Raw genomic sequence first — 19,860 nt, 5'->3', positions numbered from 1 at the left:
GTTGGACGTGGTAGCGTCCCTACTGAATAGTTACCGCCTCGGGGAGTGCCTTGTATCCCTTGTGCCCTTACCCTCACGAGCACTACGAGCACTGCGTTACATTAGGGGATTCACGTGCACTTGACTCCTTCACTCCCCTTCCTTAACAGCTGTACGTATTGGACGTCCCAGTAACCTTAGTCTTGCCTGTCTTTTTGCTTTTGGGTGCCGGTGGACCTGTCATACTACGCCTTTCAGCAACGAGGAGAAGAAACAAGGCTGAAGCCCCATGGTGTAAACGACGGATACGTCCCAAACCCCTCCTTTGTTTTGATGAACTCTTAGAAAGACTGATTCCGAGACAGGATTGTTGCTTCTGTTATGCAGAGGAAGACTTATATCCCAATAAAACCTTCTTTAAAGTCATTACTCAAAGCCTCTACCTTTGTCTTTACTCCTAACGCTGATAGAACAGAAGGGCTAAAACAACAAGAGGAACCCCCCCTGGGACAGCCATCAAGAAGTGAATTGACCCCATAGTATATTATCGCTCAAGCCCTTGATATGTGTCTTAAGTCTGAACACCCATCGTTGTTCTTTTTCGAACAGTTGGGACTTGTGGTTCATCTGCTCTAGGATCACCCATCGGTAGTCTTGTACGGTATGTCTTTTTTCAATGGAGTGAGTTGAGTTTTTTGTTGATGCCCGATTACACCTGAGATTACTGAGGTGTTCGCAGATCCTAGTTTTTATTTTTCATGTCGTCATTTCTACATAGTGCAAATTACAGGGCCATGTTATCAAATATACAACCCTCTGGGAAATACAGTTTGTGAATTTTCTCAATTCCTATGTTGTATTGTTGTTAAATTCAATTGTTTTCGTGACCTCTGAGGTGACAGAGACTACATCTGCCACATGGGTAGTATCCCATATTGGGAGGTATTGTACCTTGATTTTGCACTCTATCTGTGTTGGTGTTGTGGGGACGTGTATGGACTAACATGTCCTGAAGGCTTTGTCCCTGTCTATGGGAGTACATAGGTTTGGGAAACTGCAAGATGCCACAGTTTAAAGTGCGCCAGTGTTTGCTGATAATCTTGCTCATTTGGTTGGAGGCTATGTTGAAAGCAGTGATTCAAATAGGCCTTTCCTCTTTTTCTTTTGAAGAAGGAATCTAGAACAGGGCTTACCTGCCATTGTTTTGGGCCTGTTTCCTGGCTCGCGATACAATTTTAGGTGGATAGTGTCTTGCCTCTAGTTTGGTTGCCAAATGATCCACTTGTGTTCTGTAGAGTTTTGAGCAGTTTCTCCTGAGTCTAAGAAAGTAGCCAAAAGGCAGGTTTTCTCTGAGAAGGCAAGGATGGAAAGTATGAGTTACTTACCTTCGGTAACGATGTATCTGGTAGAGACGATTCTAGCCGCAGATTCCTTAACGTAGAATTATCCCCAGGCGTGAGACTGGATCCGGAAATTTTTATTTTGCCACAGCACACCTGCGCGCCGGGGGGACGACATCACGTGTCTCCGCCCAGGCGTCATCCGCGCATGTGACGTCAGCGTGGTCACATAAGTCCCACCCCGGCGCGCTTACGTCAGTTTTCTTCGGAGAACTTTTCCGCTCCACAACACGGAGCCACTAGACCAGAGGTCTTCAAACTGTGGGGCGCGCCCCCCTGGGGGGGGCGTGGAAGCGTTCCCTGGGGGGCGCCAATGGGTCTTCAATTACATGTAAATGAAGACAGCTTGGAAGCGCAAAAGGAGCGTTTATAGGTTGTTGTTATTTAAATGCAGAAGTTAAAGACCATAAAAACGCGTCTGGACTGTAATTCCGAGTGACATGAGCAGAGTCAGTGAGTGTGAATTCAGCGTCCGAGACAGGCGCGCACCTACCATTGTGCTGAGTGGGCTGCATCGCCCCCCTGCGACCTCCTTTTGTAAGTTAGCACACATATATCGACTCGGCTGCTGCAGAGAGCTGAACAGGAGCACCACACAGTTTAGTTCGAATGTAAACATTTTTGTATGCGTTTAAGTCACTTCGTGATTCCAGCCCTCCTCAAACAAACAGAAAAATGCTCTCCCAGGGCAGACAGGAAGAGTGTACTGACCCTAAGGCACTTAATTGTGTTAAAGATTGTGTTAAAGCTTTCTCTGTGAGTGAACGTGGTGATGGCAATACAGTGCTGTGGCAAACTCGACCTTTTCAAATATTATACAGGCCCTCAGACTTTAAAAGGCTGATCGAACTCGAACTTTCTGTTGAATTAAATTGTCATAATAGATTATTTTAGGTCGTACCCTCCCTTTTCTGGGTGCTGCCTTTATCCTGTATTTTTCTTCTTCAAATATGATATTATTGTTATTATTGTAACGAATTATGTAAATTTGTAAAGCGCTCTGATACACGCAAGGGTTATGTTCGCGCTATAAAAAACTATAAAAATAAATAAATATTTAATGTGGATTGGTGGAAATCAGCAGGGTGCATGGGGGCTCATTTTCCTTGCTAGCATTAGGACAGATGGTGCCCTTGGCACAAAAAAGGTGGGCAGCATGCAGTAGCTCATTTTCTTTCAGAAAGAGACTGGGCTTGTTGCGAGATTGTAGTGATGGTCAGACATTGTGGGTAAGGAGTGACAGAAGAGGAGATAGACCGCTTCTAAGGGCTACAGTCATCATTAATGCAGCAGATGGAGTGCATTGAGGCCCACAGCACCCCAATTATGGGCAGGTGGTGTTTTGGATCAATTCTATTCTTGTTTGATGCTGTTGCATTGTTGCATTTTTATAAGTCCCACATTTAGTGTGGATTACGAGCTACAGAAAAGCAATCCAGAAGTGATAACATGATCCCCGCCCCCATTGATCACCCCTCCCCAAATCCTTGCCATATAGTTTTGGAGGGGGGCCCAACTTCAAAACATTGTGCTTAGGGGGGGGCTCAGGGCAAAATAGTTTGAAGACCTCTGCACTAGAAAAACTGTGGGAGCATGGGAACAGTGTGCGAAATAGCAGATTATTTTGAAAAAAGGAATGGTGAGGAACAACACCATAAGGAGCAGTGCCAGACACTGCAGTACCCAAAGGCATGGAAAAGAATAAAGAACAGAGCACAGCCCTGAGATGCCACCCTGCTAGAACGTAGACAGTTCCCCCCTGAGACAAGGAACACATGCAAAATGTCAAGACAACCTGTAGCAGAAATAGAACCCCAACCAAGAACATCGAAGGGGAACCAGTTCCAAGACAAACGGGGGACGACAAACCTCCAAGGCAACCCTAGCACAGAGTGCGACAATCCCCCAAGGAAACAAAGGGCAAGGGACGGCCAGATGACCCCAACCCAAAGGTTAGCAGAGGGGCCAGGACCCTTAGAAACAAAGAGGGAGGAAGGGGAGGGACGAGAGTAAAGGCAAGCCTCAATCTTGAAACAACCAGGGCAGAGGGGCACAGGAGTACCTATAGAACCGTCCTCTAAATTGCCAAAGAGGAGGAAGGAGCAAGAAACAAGACAAAACATCCTGTCAAAGAGCGAAAGAATGCACTCACAGAAACATAGTCATCCACCGGGTGGCAAGTGCAGAAGACCCAGCCAAAAGGTCCTCGCAGAACGTGGAGGAAGGGCGGGCCATGAAAGAATCTGCGGCTAGAATTGTCTCTACCAGATACATCATTACCGAAGGTAGGTAACTTGTACATCAGATAAAGACTACTAGCCGCAGATTCCTTAACGTAGAATAGATACCCTAGCCATACCCATGGGGAAGGAGGGACTGCAAAAGGACCCCACCAGCCTGGACAGAACAGAGGGTTCCACAGGGGACCAGTCCAACGGGCAGGGCAAGGAGCCCCGTCCCATCAGACAAGGGGAAACCCCACAAGCAGAACACCAGTGACCCCCGGAGGGGTGAGGGAAGAAGAAAGGAGAAAGAGAAAGCCCGTTCACACTCAACCGAGGAAACAAGGGCAAGGCCAGGGGAGGCCGAAGCACCCCACGCCCCTACAAGGTAACAGAACCTCCAGCCAATGCCAGGCAAGGAAGAGGAAGAAGAACCTAGAGGGCCCAAGGAAACGAGGGAAAAGAAGGCAGCCCACCACAGTCAGAAGTCAACAGACCAGACAGAACGGCGCAGACAGCAAGAAACCGTCGGAAGCAGGAAGAAGAGCCCGGGGTCCCAGGAAGACCGGGCAGGCTGCGCCCGAAAGAAGGAGAAACACAAAACCATCTCCGTCCCCAGGACAGGAAGCATGAAAGCTAGGGCCCGGACACACCTCAGCGATGGGCCCGTGCACACGATCTAAGAAACAGAACCAGAGCCAAACGCCAGGCCACAGACAGCGGGCAGACCTGGCGAATCGCGCAGCGGCCCCGGAGAAGGACAGCTCGGGGCGCCACTCCAGTAAGGGAATTGCATCTGCAACGTGCAGAAAACGCCATGGAGAGCAGAGGCCCGAAGGCGGCCACAACTGCACAGCACAACACAAGCTATATAACAGCTACCACTACCCAACATAGAGTATGTTAAATCCCAGGACATGGGAACCCTCTTTGGAAGAAACTTCCACAGCAGAGGACAACAGAAGGAGCCGCAGAAGGCTTGTCAAGCAGCCCAAGAGAAAAACAGGAGGCCTAATCTCAGGGCCAACCTGGTGCAGTAACCCAAAGCAAAAAACACACAGTCAAGAAGGGCCATCCAGCAGCCAACAGAACCACAGTCTCAACAAGGTGGACTCGAGTGGCCATAAACACACAGAATCAACAACGAGGGTGACTCGCCCAAAAGGAGGAGCATCTCCAAGAACCAGATCAACTCACCAGTCACTAAGGGGGAGGAGAAGGAGGAGGAGGAGGAGAAGGAGGAGGAGAAGGAGGAGGAGGAGGAGGAGGCCGAAGCCCTGCCAAGAACCTCCGGATGGCCGAATCAGCTGGGGCATGGAACAACAGAGTGCCATCGAAGAGAAGATCAACCAGCCGTTCCCGAACATTTTCCGGGAACACACTGCCCCTAAGCCAAGCATGGCGATGAAGGGCAACCGAAGAAGCCATGGCACAACCCAGCACCTCCGAGATGTCCAGAGTGGAGAGGAGAATGAATGACCCCAGCTCCCACCCATCCAACGCATGGTGCCACAAGTCCATCCGAGCATCCTCCTGAGAAGCGGTGGATCCCAAGGATTCAGCTGAGTCCCACAAACAAGAGGAGGCCCTAGCCAACACACACAAGGTGTTAAGGACCCGCAGAGCTGCACTGGTCGAAGTGAACATGTTGCGGCCCCAAGAGTCCAGCCAGCGGGCCTCCCGTGATGGTGGAGACAGCAGCGATGGCAGGGAGGGAAAGGCAGTCCGCAAAAGTGGGCTTGAAGAAGATGGGTGCAGGGAAAGGCACGTCAGGTCACAGGGTGCTGGAAGGTGCCTGTGCAGAAGGTGTTGAGGCACCGGGACCCCCGTGGCAGGACACCCCCAAGACCCCATCAGGGAAGAAAGGAGCGAACCTTCAAAAGGAAGCAGCAGCTCCCTGCCACCAGAGCCCTGGTGGAGGACCTCCAGTAGATGATCCGCAGGGAAGTGGGCAACCGGATCACCCATGTGCTAAATATCCACAGACGTGGACACAGCACGAGCGAAGGCCGCACCCGCCTCCGTAGGGACCTGCAGTGGGGAAAGCAGCTCCTCCGTGGGCGACGGCTGCAAGCTAAGGTGGCCGTCACGGAGCCAACCGGAGCGGGTAACGGCCGGGTCCGAAAAGGAGAAAGAGGGACTGAGGAGTGGGCGACCTGTGGCTCCTCTGGAGAAAACCGCGGCCACTGTAACGGCGAGGAGTCGCATTTTGAGGACGTCGGGGAAAAAGCCACTACACGGCGGCCCATCTACGGTGAGGACGACACCAGTAGACGCCCAACCTCCGGAGAAGAAGGTGCGTCTGAAGATGAGTCTGCGACTCAACGCCTGTCTGGCGCCATAGAGTCCGCAACCCGAGGCAGGACGTCATCATCGTCCGGCACCAAAGGAGGTGCCGGACAGGCATCCTCCACACCACACAGCGCAGGGAACCGAGGCCGGAGCCGAGGTGGCCAAAGGACAACACCGACTCGACCTCCAACGAGGCAGCTGCCTGCGTGGAGGGACGAGAGGGCCCCAGGGAGTGACAAGGAGCCCCCCGCCAGCCTCGACCCATATGGGACGAAGTGTGTCCGCCGACCCATATGGCGCCACCAAGGCCGACTCCAACTCTGACTTGACCTCCTACGAGGCAGCTGCCTGCGTGGAGGGACAAGAGGGGCCCGGAGGGGGACGAGGGGTCCCCCTTCAGGCTCGACCCATAACGGGACGAGGGGGGTCTGGCAACCCCTGTGGCGCCGTTAGGACCAGCAGCTGTCGGTGCCGTAGCGGCATCACCTCAACCGTAGACAAGGCTGCCGCCTGTCCAGAGGGCCGATAGGGGCTCGGGGATGCGACACAAGCCCCAGCAATCCTGTGACACCACAGGGACTCCCGCTGGAGTTTGCGGCGAGGCAGAGGCACCATGGTCCGAAGGAGGGACCCCCTAAGGGCCGCACCCCACGGCACCACATCCTCCAAGCCTGGAGCTGAGCCAGTCGGCGCCGGAGCCACCGCGGAGGGCCCCACACAATGCAAGGGATCCGCCGACGTTCCAGGAGGGGAAGGAGGAGAAGCCAGCGAGGCCTGCAAAGCTGCAGCATATGTCTCCATCTGGGCTCTCAACGCCCCTTCACCGGGAAACGGTGGATAGGAGGAAGACACCCTGCATCACCCGCGAAGAGCCCACGCCCCCGACAGGCCGGGAAACCAGTCCTCGGGGACAAAATGTGACACTTACCAACAGGTGAGCGATGCTTTCGCGACATTGGAGAGGGATAAGGACGACGCCGATGACAGCCGCTTCAAAAGCCTTCCGCCGAAGCTGATCGAAGGGACGAAGCTGACCTGGACAGACGAGCCGAGACAAGTTTCATGCGGTGCTCTCGCCCCGACTTCGGCTTCAACTGTTGGCACGCCTCGCAATCAGTGGAGCCATGATCTTCACCAAAACACCATATGCAAATGAGGTGAGGGTTCGTTGCCGACATAAGGTGTCCACATGACGAGCAAGTCTTAAAGCCCGAAGGCATCCGCACACTGTTCCCACAGATACTCGCAATAGCGAAGGAAAGATGGCCTAAATAGGCCAGGAAGACAGACCGGATCCGCTTTGCATGCGGAAAAGGAAAAAACTGACGTAGGCGCGCCAGGGTGGCCTGACCTCGCTGACGTCACGTGCGCGGACGACACCTGGGCGGAGTCGCGTGATGCCGTCCCCCGGCGCGCAAAGATGCTGTGGCAAAAAAATTCCGGATCCAGTCTCACGTCTGGGGATGATTCTACATTGAGGAATCTGCGGCTTGTAGTCTCTATCTGATCTGTCATATAAGAGTAAACAATCCTTGGCTGTAGGTTTTTAATGGGCGGTCGTCCTGACTGTTCCTTCATCAGGTGTGATATTCAGGTCAAGGAAGACTTGTTCCTCCTTACTCATGGTGTGAGTAAATTTCAAAAATTCATTTTGTGTGTTCAACCACCCTAGGAAATTATTTGCTGTGGCTTCACTGCCCTCCCAGACGAACAAGACGTAACAAATGTATCTGTCACGAACCTGGGAATCCAGAAGTTGGAGCCGACTATGCGTTCTTAGCCCGCTTTATATAAAAACAGGAAGTCAGGCCGAGGGGAGGGGCCAAGGACCTCCGTGGAGCGTCGGGACGCAGGCAGAAAGCAAGGAGGGGCCAGCGACATCTGAAGGAGGAGGAAGACAGAACGGAAGAGAGCGTCGCGGGAAGCTGGAGGAAGAGGCTCCTTGCAAGACGGATCCTGAAGAATCTGAACAGCTGGAGAAGGGAATCCAAGGAGAGCCAGAGGGAGAATCAACGTCCCTTGTCTGCCAGTTGGCTCCTTATCCTCGCCATGTTCCAGGAGGGATGTGGGTTCACCAGGTGCGCGCACGGCTCCTAAGTCAAGCCCCTAAGGGAACAGGTCAACTACAAGGGGGAGGGGCGGGGGCTGGGAAAAACAGGCAAGCAAACCATAAATCACTTTGCGGCAAAATTATCTTACCCAAAGTTGGGGAGAGGAATGTGTAACCTCAAGCCCCCTCCCAGTGCTTCTTTCTTTCCTCCTTACTCCAGGTTGTTGGGGTCTGTTACTGATTCCTTTCTTATTTTTTTTTTTTTTTGTGGTTGTTATTCTTCCTCAGGGAGTGCGGGTCCTCTCTCCAAGGGCACCCCCCCCCCCCACTTCTTCCTAGAAATCCCACAAAACCCCAGGAAGGATGAAAAGAGATCACCATGCTAACTCACCCAGTGGTATAAAACCCTAAGAAGAATAGTGCCTTACCTGGTTTTTCTTCTTTCTTTCGAGGGTACAGGCAGACAGAAACTCCAAAGGTCCTGCAGAGAAAAAGATGATGTTGTGTTAACCTCAAAGTTTGAGACTACCACCAGTGAATTTTTTTTGATGATTGCCCAATAAAAAGACTATGCAATAAGTCCTAGAGTAGTTCTATGGTGTCAACAACTCAAGACTGGCTTACAGTAGCTCTTCCACAATTGTATATGTTGGTATTATGGGTTTAGAGGGCACAGGATCTCAGGTACCACTAGGTGGTGGACATAGAGGCCTGCGAGGCTCAGCACAAAGGTGATTCCCATACTGGTCCCGTGTTTCTGTAGGTATAAGGTACAGATTTACATTTTCAAATTCAACAAAATTATGAGTTAGGGCCCACTTGAAGCATTCCATTGCTATATTTCTCGGAGTTTGGTATTCCCAATCCACCTCAAAAAGTACATCTTCGATTATGTTAAGAGTCTCCGTGTGTGGGAGGCTGGTGTAGAGACTCTCAATGTCTAAATCCATGAGAAGGTGAATGTCTGGACTGAACTCAGTATTTTCAAGAAGCCATAGAACATCTTTGGTATCTTTAAAATAGGTGTTTGTGTTTTGTACTGTGGGTCTTAAAAAGGCATCGGTGAACCTAGATAGTAGTTCTAAAATTGAGCCTATTCCTGACACTATGGGTCATCCTGGAGGGTTCTCCAGATGTGTATGTATTTTCGGGAGAGGGTCAAAATAGGGCCCTTAACTTGAATTTGAGTGTTTTTTCGTTTGGACAAATCTTGCACTTGCAGGAGTTCCTTGGTCCTGAAGAAAAGCCATGGGGTCTGGCTTGAAATGTGTTGACCCTTAGAAACTCAGAGACATTATTACCTTGAGTCTCTCTTTCCCCGTTTTTAACCATACCAACTAGAAGTACAAATAAAGAAAATGTTACCTACAAGGCAGGTATTTTTTAATACTCACATACAAGACCCCCCACTCCTATTTCAACAAGTGTTCATCATTTTTATATATACATATATATATACATCTATAAGTGCTCCCACGTATTTGTAGGTCGAGGCATCGCCCGTTCCACTGCGGGACTGGATGGACCCAATGATGAAGCATGCCACCAAGGGGAAACCCTGGTGGGTGAGAGTTATCGAAAGAAAACAATGTTTTTTAATACGTGTGGAGGATTAGTCCATAATTAACAGACGGGATGTTTTTGTTTTTTTACATATATTAGAAGGAGGACAAGCCCCTCTGTTCTCTCTTCTTCCTCTCCCTTTTGTTCTAAATGACAACAGTTTGTGCTCCGCTGTTGATGAGCGACAGTTTTCTTTTCTTACTTGGTCAACAAAGGATGACAGTGGTTTATACATGTTCAATGATAGATGACAGTGGTTTATGCATAATCAACAATGGAGGACAGGGGTGTAGTGCTGATCAATGATAAACCAGGGTGCTTTGTACATGGTCAATGACAAGTACGATTGGTTTATACTTAGTCAACGAGAGATGACAGTGGTCAGGACATATTCAATTGTGGATGACAGTGATTTGCACATGGACAATGGTGCATGACAGTGGTGCATACGTAGTCAACAATGGATGACAGTGCTTTATGAGTGACCAACCGGGGATGGCAATCGTTTAACCCTCTTTGTGACCGTGCATTTGACCGGGCTAGGTCCTCTACATGAATACAGATATCACCAAACTCATCATTATGTCTCAAAATAATATATTCATTTCCTTCATCAACAAAAACATTTTGTATTTCATGTCACTGGATTCTACGAAGGCTACAGATATTCATGAATAAATCAGCGCAAATAGACGATTGCGGTGCAGTGAAGCGGCGCATCATTTCATTTGCTGCCTGTCAGAAGGAAGACGCGCTGTACATTATGTAGCTGTATATTTTATGTGCCCGGCTGTAATGACCTGGGAGTAGCTCAGCGGTCGGTGGATCCGAAAGCCAGGATTAGAGAATTTGTATGTTCTACCAGAGAGTATGAAGTCACCGCTCAGATGGTTCCACCGCCGCGCCAATAACAGTCACAACCCCGCAGATGGCACGGGGAAGTTAAAATACGATTATCCTATTCGTGGAAAGAAGATAAGTCTCAGGCAGAGAGAGATTTGTGAACATTGACTATGTGCACCACTTCCATTTGGCAGAGGTACAGATATCCGCTCTGCCATGGCGGGAAGTCGGTCCCCCCGGGGGATGGGAGAGCTAGAGGTCTCTGTCAATCTCCGCGGAACCCGAACAAGAAGCCATTTGAAAACTTTGCATGGCATGCATTCATAAACATTTACATAGCCCCAACTGGGCTATTTATAGTCCAGCGGTAAGTGGGAAATAATTATACATTGGAAGGGGCGGAAAGGACTGGAACATTAATGGACAGAACAGAAGAAGCCAGTCAAATTTGCTGCCATTAACGGCTACATTAGCGAAAGGTTATCTTTCTGAGTGGCCAGTGAACTCTACTGTTTCCCCCCCTAATAACATGTTTGAAAATTACAAAAGGAAAAGGTTACTTACCTGTAACAAAGGTTCCTCTGTAGTTATCTTCAACGTGTTGTCAAAAAGTAGATTTTTCCTCTATTTCAAATGAGTTTAAAGCACCAAGAAAGGCTCCGATTGAGGACATTTCATGCCACAGGAGCAGCTATTGGGACTCAGAGCTTTCGGTGTCACTTTAGGAACCCAAGGGTCTCGGTCGTGGCACTCTGGTGTCCATAGAAAGCCCTCTATTCCTGGGAGTGTGAGCCCTCTGATGAACTAACTCATCAAATTCTAGCTCCTAGAGGAGGGGAGATACAGTGCTACGTTAGGCAGTCCCGTAGAAAAGATGTGATGTGCAGATATGCTGCAGCAAATTAAATGATGAGAAGGGAGCATTTAAGGGTCACCAGGAATTCCAGCTGAGGCCACCATGCTTCTTAAATGTATCATTTGGGTACAATTTTTTACTTCCAGAATTATTTACTGGTTTTGTCCACATGGTGCAATTTCGCTATCTGCTTCCTTGGATTTCACGAAGGTCAATGGCGTGTAATGCCGCTTCTTGTGATGTCATCAGGTTCAAAGTTTACCTGATATTACTTCCTGTGAAGTCATCAGTGGGTCTGATGAGCATGTGATGTCACTTGAGCTACCCTTGTGATTTTTGTTCACTCTGCTTGTGTTTGAAGCTGCACCACCATCTGTGGGCTTCTTAGAGAAACTTCATCCCTTGTGGTGGCTTGTGGGTAACTGATCACACTGTGGAGGGATAACCCTCCAACAATGAAATAGGGAAGAAACGATCTATGGCCGCATGCTCGGTCATGCCACTGTGTTTGTTGCTTGTAGTGTCCATTATATGATGATTCATTTCAAGGCACATCCTTACAGAGGAGGCCTGGAGAGCAAAGAGCGAAGATGGAAGAGAAATTAAAGTTGAAAGTGAGAGCTGGAGAAATATCTGACACAGAATAAAGAAAAGTGTTGGCCTGTGCTACACTCCTCTCCCTCGGCCACAACCACAATGCCTACAGAGACACTCTCCTTCCTTCCCACATCTTTCTGTGCACACCCTCGAGTGGAAGTGACGTTGAGCAGGGCACTATTGCAGGCGCTACGTGTGGCATGGTAGAGCTGTGTGCCACACAGACTCATTTCTATAGATGCTGATGAGTTTTAGGAGTGTAGAGATTTTGGAGTATGGGGACAGTTTTTGCCCTTAAAATAAAGTAAATGGCCCAGTTCAATCCCTGCCCATTGCAGGCTGACCCAAGCTGCATTGGGTGCAGCTCTTAGCCTAAGTTTTCCTTGCCTTACAGGGTTGTAAGGACAAACCCCCAGTTGCGCTGTGCTACCTAGAGTTTCAAACATGTATGGAAGAATTTGAGACTGAGGCGCAGCACTGAACTGTGACTCACCTAGCACAAGATTATGGGTCAACAGGTGGCACCAGAAGACCATTCTTCCACTCTGGCTGCAATAGCGCTGTTCCACCAGCAGGATGTGGTGGTGGGAGCAGAAGACTGATCGTCGACTATGGCTATAATAGCGCTGTTCTACCAGCAGGCAGTGGTGGCAGCAGGAGACGGAGCGTCCACTCTGGCCGCAATGAACCTGTTCTACCAGCAGGCAGTGGTGGCAGCAGAAGACAGAGCGTCCACTCTGGCCGCAATTAACCTGTTCTACCAGCAGGTGGCGGTAGCAGCACAAGGCAGATCTTCCACTCTGGCTGTAAAAGCCGTGCTCTACCAGAGATAGGTGGTTCAGGCAGCAGAACACAAATTGTTGGCTCTGGCTGTAATTTCCCAGTTCTACCAGTAGGTAGCGGCAGCAGCACAAGACAGATCTTCCACTATTATACCATCAGGTGGTGGGGACAGAGAAAGACAGATTGTTGACGCTGACTGTAATATCCCAGTTCTACCAACAGGTGGCAGCAGCACAAGACAGATTGTCCACCCTGGCTATAATACTCCTGTTGTGCCAGCAAGTGATGGTGACAGAAGAAGACCGATCATTGCCTCTGGCTGTAATATCCGAGTTCTACCAACAGGTGGGGGCAGCAACACAAGAAAGTTTGTCCGCTCTGGCTGTAGTACCCCTGTTCTACTAGCAGGAGATGGTGGAAGCAGCAGAACACAGATCATCGAATCTGGCTGTAATATTCCAGTTTTACCAACAGGAGGCAGCAGCAGCACAAGACAAATCGTCCACTGATGCTGTAGTATCCCTGTTCTACCAGCAAGTGGCGGTGGCAGCAGAAGACAGATCATCGACTCTGGCTGTAATATCCCAGTTCTTTCAACAGGTGGCAGCGCAAGACAAATCTGTGTCCATTCTGGCTGTAATACCAATGTTCTCCCAGCAGGTGGTGGTAGCAGAAGGCAGATCATCGATTTTGGCTGTAATATCCCAGTTCCACCAACTGGTGGAAGCACAAGACAAATTGTCCACTCTGGTTGTAATACCCCTGTTCTCCAGCAAGTGGTGGTGGCAGCAGAAAACAGACCATCGACTCTGGCTGTAATATCCCAGTTCTACCAACAGGTGGCAGCAGCAGCACAAGACAAATATTTGTCCATACCAGCTGTAATACCGCTCTTCTACCAGCAGGTGGCGGCAGGCTGTGACATCCAGAAGGCCAGAGGGAGAAAGTTATAACTGGCTGTGAAAGTGAAGGACTTTATCAGACGCCTGCCCCCCTCCCCAGGCAGAAATGCCCCCCTCCCCACCTGAAGGAGAGAGAGCTCCGGTATTTGGAAGACACTTCGCAGCAGTGCCCTATTATCACAGCAGGCATGAAGGAACAGACGAGGCCTTTATCAAGACAGATGTCTGGTACAGTGTGGCGTGCAGAGAATGGCGGCTGGAAACACAGGGGCCTCTTTAATGACGCTCATTGTGGCACCTGACAACTTGACTTCGCCGGGCCCGAGCGCCGCGCTCCCTGCTAACGAGCTGAGAGTGCTGGTGACTGTCGAGCGGGACGAGCACTCGCGGAGCAGGCGTGAACGCGCCGCGCGCGCCCCCGACCGTGGGTCTTGATCGTGCTGAAGGAGGCTGTGCTGCAGGCAGTGCTGACAGGCAGGGTCATGGATAACTTCCGGGTCACAGGGGCGGGCAGGGCACAAGTCCTAAAAAAAGAAGTGGGGGGGTGGACGCTGATGTCACGACCGGAAGTGATGTCACGAAAAGTGGCTTGCACTCAGTTGCAGTTTGTGGTTATCTAGCTCTAGGAAAAATAAGTGGGGGGACGCGGTCCACCCGCGTGGTACCCCGACTCGAGCCCTGGCGGACGGGTGACTTTAACATCTGCATGAGGTGCTGTGGTGCTGTGGTGGCAGCTACACATTGAGGGCCTGAGGCACTGTTATTCTTTTTGCTAAAAGTGGTCACAAATTGCACACTGACTTTTTGTGAATGGAATAAGAATTTATAAAGCGGTCTATGTATTAATAGGTTAGTTCACAAAATACAGAATCGTTGCGGGTCGCAGAACTTATTCCTGAAAGGATTTTTTTTTAACCCTTTGGATGCGTCGGACGGCTCCCGGCCATCCGACGCTACGAGTGGCGTGTGCGTCAGACGGCCGGGAGCCCTCCGAATTGCGCACGCACAAAATTTTCCCTCACTGCGGGGAAATTTCGCACGCATCCAAGAGGTTAAACTTTTCCACTTTGGAAAACTTCTGGTGGGGCAGGCGGTGGCCACCTGGATGACTACCAACTCTCCCCTGAGGCAGCCACCGGGATATTCAAACGGGGCAGGGTCCTCATGGAACCACATCTACAATTGTGATCATAAATCATTGATACATTTCTTTCCAAATAGGAATTAAGAGAAGGTGCTCTTTTCACTTCCCCCTCCTGTTTGAGATTTAGAAAGGATCACAAAAGTCCTTTTTCAAACCTTTTTCTGACTGGCAAAAGAGCTTTTGAACGTAAAGAAAATCCCTTTTGCATTCGTAAATTGCAGGGTTTATAAAGTGCAAAAGTGCTTTGTACATGAGGTCTTTATCAATGATTAATCCAGTCACCTCGGAAGCAGGAAATCTCTCAACATATTTCCTTTTTTTTTTTTTTTTTTTTTTTTTCTAAACTGTTTTTTTTTTTATTTATATTGGCAAATTCAATCGTAGTACATATTCAAAAGAAAAAACTGAATATAAATGTAACAATTGATATCCTGGCTTAATTACTAAAAGAAGTGATGTAACACACAAAGAAAATATACACAGTTTCAGATAGGGTGGTTACAACATGCTAAGAAATCAAAATTAATTAATCATTGGCAGAATATGAATAGCGCCTCTCATTCGTATACCATCTAGAGATGGGGTCCCATATCTGTGCTCCTATTGCTCTTAATTTTCTACCTCTAGTAGCATATATTGCTGTTTCTTGTTTATAGATTGAGAGAAATCGGCTTAGCCACATACGAAACGTAGGGGGTTCCGGGTCTTTCCAGTTGACTATATTTGTGCAAAAACAGTTGCAGAATCAAAACACACAGAGAGTCCCAGGGAATCGGTTTAAAGCAGGGAAGTAATGGAGGAAACTTGATACTTATCTGAATCTCCGATTGTCTCACAATCCTATTTGGAAATCTCAAACTTGCCAATATACACCTTCGAGCCTGCCAAGGTTCAACCTACTTATTCTCCTGGTCTGTAGGAAGACCCTTGGGTGCATTGTTAGTAGAGGTGAGTGAGCCAACAGGCTTACAAGAAGAGCCAAGCCAAGGGTCTGGTTCAGATCTTAGGGCCTTTGCATGAGCCGAGCCCTGAAAATGTTTGCAATGTGAATCACACAATAAACCAGGTAAAATATGATAAAGTAACTTCAAAATTCAAATATATTTCCTTAACATGTGAAGCTTTGACATTAATAAATAACATTACAGCACTGCAACGAGAAGTACATATAAAAGTGATCGTTTTTAAACAAGAACCGTTAGTGCACTAAGAGGCAAGACAATTATCATGTAAACACAATATAGTGACCCAGATTATTTCAGAGCAAAATTACAGTCTATTGAATCAAGCACAATGAGTATCTATTTGTATTTTCTTAGATGTTAAGGCTTTATTTTACCTTGTTGCACCTTTTTCAGCAGTTTTTATCTACTGGGAACTCGGCCCCAAAGTTATTGGAGCCTATAGAGGAGCGTTAGTGACATTACACAAGATCACATGCACTGTTTATAGGCAGTGGGAGATTAAGTGATTTGGACAGAAACCCAGGATAGTGAGCCGACGCTGAGACTCGAACCCAGTCGGCAGCTCTGGCCATAACGCCACATCCTGAGTACAGGGAGACAGGCGGCAGAAGCCACACGAAAGCTCGGCTGGTTACGGGCTTGAGGTTCCAACAGCACCAAAAAAATAAATACGTCAATCAGCAAAACAGTAAAACATTTGAAAAATCTTGAAAAATACATATCATGCAAAAAGGTAGGTTTTTAATACATTCCAGAACTTCACAAGTTAGGGGAATCTCTTGTAGTAGGGAATTCCGGAGTGGGGGCATGCGCAGAGAACCTCCAGTCAACCGTACTATTGGATTAAAATGTATCGAAAATTAAAGGGAAACTGAGAAGTGGACCGCAGATCCTGCGCCAGTGCATAATGAGAGACTGCATCGCAAAAATAGGTAGGTGGCAGTTTGCGAAAATGTTTTTTAAGATAGGCAAAGCACCCGAGCGTAGTATTTGTTTAATGAAAGGCATCCAAAACAGGGTACTTAGCTGAGGGATCTGGGAGTACCTATTTCCCAAATGAGAAGAGTGAGCATCACATGTAGATTTAGGCTTGGTCTGATCTATTTATCGCTAGGCCACTTCCCAGTCTGGGGTAGACCAGAAACTTCTCCACCTTGTAGCTGTGACAACTTTTCTACCCAAGACACAATGCATTTCATCATGTTTTGTGAGCATTATGATGAGATTAGGAAAATATATTTAAAACCGTTATTGAGGGAAGCTGGGATTTTACAGGTCAGACCTGCATTGACTTATCTGAAAATGTTAAATAACACCCGGGTAATGTTTGGGGTTGCAAGTTTTTTGGTAGCAGCTGTTCGGAGTAAGGCCAAGAGAGTAGCTATTTGCAATAATAATCTAAACTGATTTTATTCTAGTATTTTGTCCATTTTAAATATTTTAAATATTGTAAATATTCCTGTGGGGGAAATTTAATTTATTTTTTTTAAAGACTTTTTATTAGATGGTAAATTTGTATTTATGACTTGATGACTGTATGTACACGAAATAATGAAAATGAATTGCAATATTTGTGCTTTTATGATTTCTAATAATCGAATGAAGTGTTATTGACTTGACTTGACTTGACATGTAGGATGGTGACGGTGATACCTCAAATGGCGCCAGATTACAACCAATGGCCTAAAAATAGACTTCATGCTCAGGAGCACCCAAGTGGCAAAATATCTTTTCATGGGGATCCGAAAATTCTTGCACAGAGATGATTTTGAAAATCCACAAACTCTGAACCTGGGAAACAGAAGTAGGTAACGTTACCCAAATCCAGATAGATTTAAAATACCTACTACAATCTTGCGCTGTTCTTCGGATCCGCGTGGAATCAATTTCCATAACTGTCACCATCCCTAACTGGGAATTCATTCTTAGATCAACCTAAAAAATATATATATATTTTTTACAAATGTGTGAAATTCAGCCTTTGGCAAGAAACATTAGGGAAGCTGGTCTAGGTTTTGGTAAGTGTTCAACACTTAGCCTGTGCCCGGAAATAGGCCTTTGGTTTGCAAGCCATTTTGTTTTTCCCAATCAGTCACGACCATTGGGCTACCAGAGTAAATGCTTAGTAGGCTTGGCTTTGTAGCCTATGCAAGAGCCAAGCGATGAAAATATTTGGCATGTAAATTATGCAACAAACATCATGTCAAAATATGATACTGTTTCTTTAAATTTTACAAAACTGTATTACTTTGAGACGCAGAAGCGTTTCACCCTAGTACACCAGATTAAACCGCTGCACTGAGAGGTATTTAATAAAAGGGATACTTTTAAATATGAACTTCGAAATATTTCTGCCCTCCTCAATGCCACAGTGACAATGCCACTGCTGCACTAAAAGGCAAGTCAGTTGTCATGGGTACCAGAGATGGCCTGGATTCTTATTAAACAGGGAGCAACATTATAGTCTGTTAAAAGAAAGAAGAAGTTTTAGTGTAGCGCACATTGTGAACGCGCGCATTTGGAGATGCACTCATATGTGGTAAGGAAGAAGAAGAGGGCTCTGTGAAATAAACTATTTGCCTAGGATCACACAGTTTGGTGAAGCAGGGAAGCTGGGATTGTTTCCAGGTTTTCTGCTTTCATGTTACTCAATTCAGCCACTAGCTGAGTGTCTTCCGCTCCTCTTTTACATCAAAGGGTAATGCATTTGCCAACTTTTGGCGCAAGAGGTTACAGTGTGGATGGCAGGTAGAAGCCACAGGAAAATGTGCCTCGTTTTTAGGCTCGAGGATCTAAAAAGACCTCCAGGTGAACCAGAGCCAGGCATCTGGTCTTGCCTGGCTCGAGGTTTCAGAGGCTCGCCCACCTCTAGAGTGGAGACACTGAGCTGGATTTATGCCTAGAGGTTAAAGAGAGAAGTTATGCAGTGTTCGGTCCAAAGAACTACAACTCGATCGTTCACATTGGTGGCCTGGTATTTTATTGTAGTGGTGCATTTATATAGCGCTTCATTCCTCTGTCAATCACATAAAGCGCTTTGCAGGTTTTGAAAGTCACTGGGAAGATCTTTTGATGTGCATTATTTGGAGGGAATGGTTTATTGTGTGGCCCCTGTCGAAGTTTTGGGTGTAGCTATTAAGCTTAGGAGAATCACGGATAGGGTGGTGGCGGGGATAGTGGAGCCCCTTCTCTGGGCGCCACCTTTTACATTAATTGTTCACAGTAGAATGGTGATACCATATTAATTCAACCCCAATCCTTATAGGTTCCAGAGTAGCGTGCTACTTGCGCTTCAAAACCCCATCAAGGGGTAGCAAGCGTTATATAAATACAACCTCTTTCGCTCTTCTATCCAGCCACCAACCCTTCTCTACCCAAATAACTGACTAACATTTCCACTACTCAAATTACTTCATATTTTACTAAACTAATTTTCAACACTAATCCTTTATTGGTTCCGGACTGGCGTGCTACTCGCCAGAAAAGCGCTTCAACACCCATCAGGGGTAACAAGTGCTATATGAATGCAAACCGTTCTTCTCCTTTTATCCCTCCGCTATTCTTCTCACTCCAAATAACTGACTAATATCCACCAATGAAATTATTTTCATATTTCACCATATTAATTCACCAATAATCCTTTATGGGCTTCCTGAATAGCGTGCGTCAACACCCCATTTGGGGTAACAAGCGCTATATAAATACAAACCTTTTTCCTCCTCTATCCTTCTGCTATCATTCCAAATCCAAATAACTGACTAACCTATCCAACACTTAAAATGTACTTGCATGTTTCACTATACTAATTCAACACTAATCCTCTATGGGTCCCGGAGTAGCGTGCTACACACCGAAAAAGCGCTTCAACGCCTCGTCAGGGGTAGTAAGCGCTATATAAATACAATTACAATACAATATCATGGTCCAAACACCACCTTGTTATTTCCACTTCAGGAGTCGAGGAGCTTTGCAGGAGCTAGTCAGACCCATATCTTTTCAAGGGGTGATGGCTCTCCCTGCAAACAGGAATACTGCAGTAAATGCCCATTGTCTTAAAGCAGTGATACTCAAAGTACGGCCAGGGGGCCGCATGCGGCCCTCCTATATGCAGCCCCCTGGGCAGCAGCACCACTGGGCTGCTGTTTACTCGATTTAGCACTAACATAAAAACAAGTTAAATATACAGCAAGCACTTATTTAAAGGTTAATTGCAGATAGGGAACGGAAGTAACTAGGGGCCAGATGTAGGTGTCCAAATACCGGT

The 19,860-nt window shown here is 47.6% G+C and overlaps 1 long non-coding RNA gene across 5 annotated transcripts in view; it reads right to left on the bottom strand.

Moving 5' to 3' along the window:
- Window positions 1-19,860, bottom strand: part of LOC144798872 (uncharacterized) — a 1,194,519-nt gene that overhangs the window by 171,555 nt on the left and 1,003,104 nt on the right. For all 5 annotated transcript variants that reach the window (XR_013603685.1, XR_013603683.1, XR_013603684.1 and 2 more), the window contains one exon: window positions 8,372-8,424. This is a non-coding gene — a long non-coding RNA (uncharacterized LOC144798872). The remainder of the gene's footprint in view (window positions 1-8,371; window positions 8,425-19,860) is intronic.

This window comes from Lissotriton helveticus, chromosome 12 (assembly GCF_964261635.1).
Source record: "Lissotriton helveticus chromosome 12, aLisHel1.1, whole genome shotgun sequence".
Taxonomy (NCBI): domain Eukaryota; kingdom Metazoa; phylum Chordata; class Amphibia; order Caudata; family Salamandridae; genus Lissotriton; species Lissotriton helveticus.
Note: the sequence above shows the minus strand (reverse complement) of the source record. Positions and strands in the feature narration are given on the sequence as shown.